Here is a 6688-nt window from a genome sequence, read left to right on the forward strand (position 1 = left end):
GGGGGCCGGGGAAGGGGCGGGGCCTGAGGGCCGGGGTGGGGCTTGAGGGTAGGGGGCGGGGCATCCAGGGTATATAAGCTCGGCCTTGGCACTGCGCTCCGCCCAGCGCGGTAAGCGGGTGTTCAGAGTCAGCCAGTCTCTCGCGTCCCGGGATCAGTGAGAGGACACCAGGAGATGGAGGTGGAACTGCAAAGGAACGCCTCCCCCCGCCCCATCGCCTTCCCCTCCGTCTAGACCTTCCAGTTTCTCCTGGCTCCTTCTTAGGAAAAGCAGAAAGGAAAAGGAGCCGGGCGCCTAGGAAGACTGATGGAATGGTCCTCTGGAGCGCCTCCTACGGGCCAGCCGCAGACCTACTTCAACAAGGACAAGATGGGCGGGGAGATAATCCATCTCCTTTTGCCTACTGCCCCCTTTACCTATTCAACAGACTCCCTTAGATTGGAGGAAAATAGGTCTCCTCAGCTTTTAACTGTCACTACCTGAGGAAGGAACAGATAAGGCTGCAGGATCCTTAAGGAAAAAGGCCTTGTCTGCCCTCTTTTTGGGGGTACCCCATAACCAGATAGTGGGGCTGAGCACGCAGGTGCTCAAACTTGTTCATTGACTGGCTAGAAGGCATAACTCTTCCTATTTCACCACTGTTATTATTCTTGTCAAAAATGATCGCGCACCTAGCAAAGATGGCAAAGAAAAGAGTCCTTGCCTTCGGGCAATTTCTTTGAGGAGACGGAGTAGACAGAAAATAAACACTTGACAATTCTTATACTGTATAGTTTAAAAAAAAAATCTGACAATCCAAGAGAGCAAATGGTAAACATTGAATGACTGGGGGTGTTAAGATGTATTTCAAGAAGGCAGAGTTGTGGATCAGACTTTTCAGCAACCATCTCACAAAGGAAATTGAATTTTTGCAGTGGTAGGATCTTGCGTTTTATCCTGTCTGGTATCTTTTCCTATACATGTGCACACCCACTCCCCAGATTTAGGATTAAAGCACAGTTTCTCTGATTCTTGGCTACAGATGAAAATCTTGTTATCATGAATGCCATTATAGACAATATTTTTGCTATTGAGTGAATGTTTGTGTCCCCTCAGAAGTCATATATTGAAACCTAATCCTCAAGGCTATGGTATTTGGAGTGGGAACTTTGGGAGGTGATTAGGTCATGGGATTAGTGCCCTTATAAAAGATACCCCAATAAGCACCCCAACCCCTTCTGCCACAAAAGGACACAGTATCTATGAACCAGGAAAAAATTTCTCACCAGACATCAAATCTGCCAGTGTCTTGATCTTGAACTTCTCGGCCTCCAGATTGTGAGAAATAAACTGTTGTTGGTGTTTTCTTTTGTTTTTTCTTTTTTAAGATTTTAAAAGAGAGCATAAGCAGGGAGAGCAGACAGAGGGAGAAGCAGATTCCCCACTGATCAAGCAGCCAGATGTGGGGCTTGATCCCAGGACCCTGGGATCATGACCTGAGCCAAAGGCAGACACCTAACCAATTGAGCCACCCAGGCATCCCTAAACTGTTGTTTAAGCCATGCAGTCTACGGTACTTTTGTTATAGTGGCCCAAAGGGACTAAGACAATTTTGTATAACAAGATTATTTCCATGGTCCTGCAGATCTCTCAGAGAAGCAAGGTAGTCTGATTTTTTAAAAAAGATTTTATTTATTTACTTGACACAGAGAGAGAGGGAACACAAGCAGGGGGAGTGGGAGAGTGAGAAGCAGGCTCCCCACCGAGCAGGGAACCCGAAGCAGGGCTCCATCCCAGGACCCTGGGATCATGACCTAAGCCAAAGGCAGACGCCTAACGACTGCACCACCCAGGTGCCCCAAGGTAGACCGATCTTAACTGTACACAATGATTAAAGTCATTTCTCTGGTCGCTAATCATGAACTAATCATTCTTTTCACAGAAAGAGCCAACACACAGGTTTACGACTATAGACAGGAGCAGTAATATATCAAAGAGGACTAGGACTTGCTATTCGGTGAGCCTAGGTCCACATATGGACTTCTTACTATATAATCCCTCAAGTCATAAACTCTCTCTGAACCAATTTCTTCATCTTTCAAATGGCGTTAATAGTATCTACCTTTTAACGTTGATTTGCTATTAGTGAGAAAACACATATAAAGTTCCTGACTTGTGGTAGGTTTGTTTGTTAGTTTGTTTTTAAGATTTTATTTCAGACAGAGAGAGAGAGCTACTTGTGGTAGGTTTGTTTGTTAGTTTGTTTTTAAGATTTTATTTCAGACAGAGAGAGAGAGCATGGGTACGTGGGCACATGAGTAGGGGGAGAGGCAGAGGGAGAGGGGACGGGGGAGGAGCAGAGGGAAAGGAAGAAGCAGACTCCCTGCTGAGCAGGGAGCCCAATGGGAGGTTTGATTCCAGGACCCTGAGATCATGACCCTGAGCCACAGTCAGACTCTTACCCAACTGAGCCACCCAAGCCCCCTTCTGGTGAGTTCTTAATAAACATAAGCAATGGTTATTGTAAAAGAAGCAAGTGGTAGCTAAACTTTTCACTCACAGCTAAGTGCAACATATTATAATTTCTATGGCACCGTTCCTTCAACAAATGTTTATTGGGCACTTCCCAAGTGCCAATTACATGGTCATTGTCTCTGCAGCTGTGGCCCTTACAGGCCACTGGGGCAGACAGACAGGCAGGCAGGGAGAGTACAGTGTGAGAGGGGCTCTGACAGAGAGGAGACCCTTCTCCACAGTCAGACTCCTGGGCAGCACACAGAACACAGCGACTTGCTCGGAGAAGGACATAAGTCAGGCTCCATCTCAAAGTCCACTGGAAGTAGGCAGGGTGATAAATAAATGACACATGTATGGAATAAGTGACCCTGAGCAGTGACTGAGACCTGGCGCTGGCTGCAGAGTGGTTCTGTCTTTTCTCCAGAGCTTGCTGGCTACAAATGAAATTTGCTGGCAAACTATTCATTAAAACAATCACATTTTGATGGGATAACCCGAGGGCCGCAGCATTTCATACGAAGGGATCTTACCTTCAGTAATGTCTGGGTCAGTGGTTCGTTCTCCCTGGGATGTTTGGCAACGTGTAGGGACATTTTTGATTGTTCAGACAAAGGGAGAAGAGGGTGGATTACTGGCATCTAGTGGGTAGAGGCCAGAGTGCCATTAAATGTCCTCAAGGGCACAGGACAGCCCTTCACAACAAAGAGTTAGTCAGTCCCAAGGTCAATAGGGCTGATGTTGAGAAACGCTGGTCTAGAGGAACTATTTGAAGAAGCCGTAAGGAAAGCAAAATGACTTAATCTTCCTAAGCCAGCAGGACAAAGGACTGTTTCAGTTGTTTGTACCTGAAAGAGCTACGTATCCATATCCTCGCTGGGACTGTTTCCTCGGCTGAGAAATGAGAGTATTGGGTCAGATCTTGTGGAAAGCCTTTTCTAGCTCAAAACGAAGTATACGAGTCAAATACATATATAGGATTAGGACACAACTAACATGGGGCTACCGATTGAGGGGGGTGGTCATCCCAGGTGCTGATGGGTCTGTACTCCCTCATCTCCCAGACTTCCTGAAGTTGGGTGCATAGTCCATTCATCAAAAATGTATGGAGTATCGTGGGGCACCTGGGTGGCTCAGTGGGTTAAAGCCTCTGCCTTCGGCTTGGGTCGTGATCCCGGGGTCCTGGGATCCCGCCCCGCATTGGGCTCTCTGTTCGGCAGGGAACCTGCTTCCTCCTCTCTCTCTCTGCCTGCCTCTCTGCCTACTTGTGATCTCTGTAAAAAAAAAAAAAAAAAGTATGGAGTATTGCTATCAAAATTTAAAAAAAAAGTGTGGAGTGCTATTATGGGTAAAGCATTGTGCTCAGGTGTCAGGGGGTACAAAGAGGAATTAGATACAGCACTTGCCCTTGAATTAGAGAAGACCAACATTGAGTATATATGCACCAGACACTACGTTAAGTCTATACTTTTCTCAGCAATCCTGCTTCCCATCATTTGTGTCTATTTCTCAGGCAAGGAAACTTGAGGCTCAGGAAGGTGAAGCAGTCTGTAAGACCAGGGCTTGTTTCCTCCAACGCTTGAGCCCTTAAATATTGTCTTAGTGACTCTTATGTGCTCTCCACTCCCACAGAACCGGACACCATTAGCAGAGAATCTAATACAAGGTACGGGCCCCTTGCAGTGAACTTCAAAGGATGGTTCCAATTCTTTTGTGATCCAGATTTTGATCTGAGGAAGTTTTACTTGAAATAAGTGGAGTTCAGGGCGCCTGGGTGGCTCAGTCTGTTAAGCATCTGGCTTTGACTCAGGTCATGATCCCAATGCCCTGGTCTTGAGCCGGCATCAGGCTCCCTGCTCCGCGGGGAGTCTGCTTCTCCCTCTGCCCCTCCTCCTGCTCATGCTCTCTCTCTCTTTCTCCAAAATAAAATAAAATAAAATAAAATAAAATCTTAAAGATAAAAAAAGAAGAAAGAAGTAGAGTTTAGCTTGGAAATATTTTTGTTATGGGTCCCACTTGTAAATTTCTATAGTAGACATCACAAAGTTTCTTGCTAACAGTTGTTCCTCAAGATCTGATTGCAGGAAGAGAGTGGATTGACTTTTAGGGGCAAATCTGAATGTCTCTACCCCATAAAAGTATACCTAGGCCTATAGGAAGCTGTAATAATCACTTTTACTCACACTTCTTGCATTTGAGAAAGCATGTTAACTGGAGCACATGGTGTGTAACAGTGTGCCAGGCACACTAGGGCATACAAAGGAATCTCACTGGGAAAATGAAATGTTAAAAGCTAAATAACAATATAAGGTAATGGCTCTCAACTGGGGCCGGGGTCGGGGGCGTGATTCTGCCCCCCCGGGGTTCACTTGGCGATGTCTGGAGGCATTTTTGGTTGTCCCATCTGGAGGACTGCTGCTGGCATCTACCGAGAAGGGGCCAGCGATGCTGCTGAATGTCCTAAAATGAACAGGAGAATCCTTCACAGCAAATAATTACCCAGCTCAATTTGTCAATAGCGGTGAGGTTGAGAGTCCCCGATATAAGGCAATTTACATGCTTGTTCGTAATGCCAACTCTGAGTGTTACAGTGGGTGGAAGGAGAGACCTGACACCATCAGCCAGAATCATCAGAGGAGATTTTGCAGAAGGAAAAGGACCAGCCTGGGTTCCTGAAGCTATGATTTAGGAAAAGAGGGCCCCTGGAGGGGACATTCCAAGAAGAGAACATGGCATGGGCTAAAGTGCGGAGAGGGAGTGAGCAGGCCAGCCTGGAGGGAGCGTTATCTCTACCCTACAGTCTGAGGGTTAGGTCAGGCAGATGGTGGTAAGGCCCTGCGACACCTGAGGAAACCAAAGCATAGAAAAGCTTAAGAGATGGGGCACCTGGGTGGCTCAGTGGGTTAAAGCCTCTGCCTTCGGCTGAGGTCGTGATCCCAGGGTCCTAGGATCGAGCCCCGCATCGGGCTCTCTGCTCAGCGGGGAGCCTGCTTCCTCCTCTCTCTGCCTGCCTTTCTGCCTACTTGTGAGCTCTCTCTCTGTCAAATAAATAAATAAAATCTTTAAAAAAAAAAAAGAAAGAAAGAAAGAAAGAAAAGCTTAAGAGAGGATCCTGTGATGTCCCCTGAACTGGGGGGAGCAGCCAGGCTTCCTGTCCTCGGGCCCCGGGCTTTCCCACAGGAGTGCAGCTCACCTGAGCCAGGGCCCCACCTGGTACTGATGTGTCTTCTACCGGGAGCCAAATGGAATTTTGGGGGACATCACCCAAACCAAGGTTTCCTTCTGTCCTGAATCCCACTGGTCTTCTGGAATATCACCGCCTCTTTCTTTGAAAGGACACCTATAGAAATGTAAGCACACGCACTCACACGTTTATCAAATCAGAGAAGGAGGCTGGTAGAAATAGAATCACATTCTACATAGCACAAAACACACAATTACTAGTTTGTCCACAGACTAACCAAGGGAAGAGAAGCCAGCCGGTCAGTAGACGCTTCTGGCCAGCTGTGGCATGGTCACCAGGCCACCCTGAAGGAAGGAGCCAACAAGCACAGCACAGTGAGGGAAGGAGGAGGATGCTGGGTTCTCAGGGTTGTCGGAGCAGGTGAAATGGGGCAAGGGGGGGTGGGAATCTCACGTGGTGGAGGGAAAGGGAGAGCCAGGAGTTTCCCACCTGGACCATCAAAAAGAGACATAGGGCAAAGGTGCCAGGAGGGCAGAGGTTCTCCTGACTGCCTGGTGCCTCTCCTGTCCAGTTTCCATTTAGAGGAGAAGGGATCAGAGGCAAAGCATGGAGGAGCAGGGTCAGAACAGGATGGAGAGGCGCTTTAGCCTGGAGGACAGGAGGCAGAGCCTGGGATTTGAGGAAAGGTCCCAAGTGCATTGCCAGGGGCTGCCCACGGGCTCCTCAGAGACAAGGAGTCACTCATCTGAGCCCCAGACACCGAGGACTCGAGCAAGGTCAGGTGAGAGGGAGCAGCCCGTGGAGATCAGCATTTGAAGGTGCTGCAGGGGCTGGAGCCCCAAACCTGGGTCTTACTCTCCCCCCTGCCAACCGCCAGCCAAATCCAAGCCATGGGGGTTGACGGGAGAAAGTAGGACCCACGTGCTAGCCTCACGACTCTTCTCCCACACCCCTCCTAGTCCCGGCCCTGGCCTCCAGGGCTTACGTAACCTGACAGCTTTGCCGCACGTC

This window comes from Martes martes (assembly GCF_963455335.1).
Source record: "Martes martes genome assembly, chromosome: 11".
NCBI classification, from domain to species: domain Eukaryota; kingdom Metazoa; phylum Chordata; class Mammalia; order Carnivora; family Mustelidae; genus Martes; species Martes martes.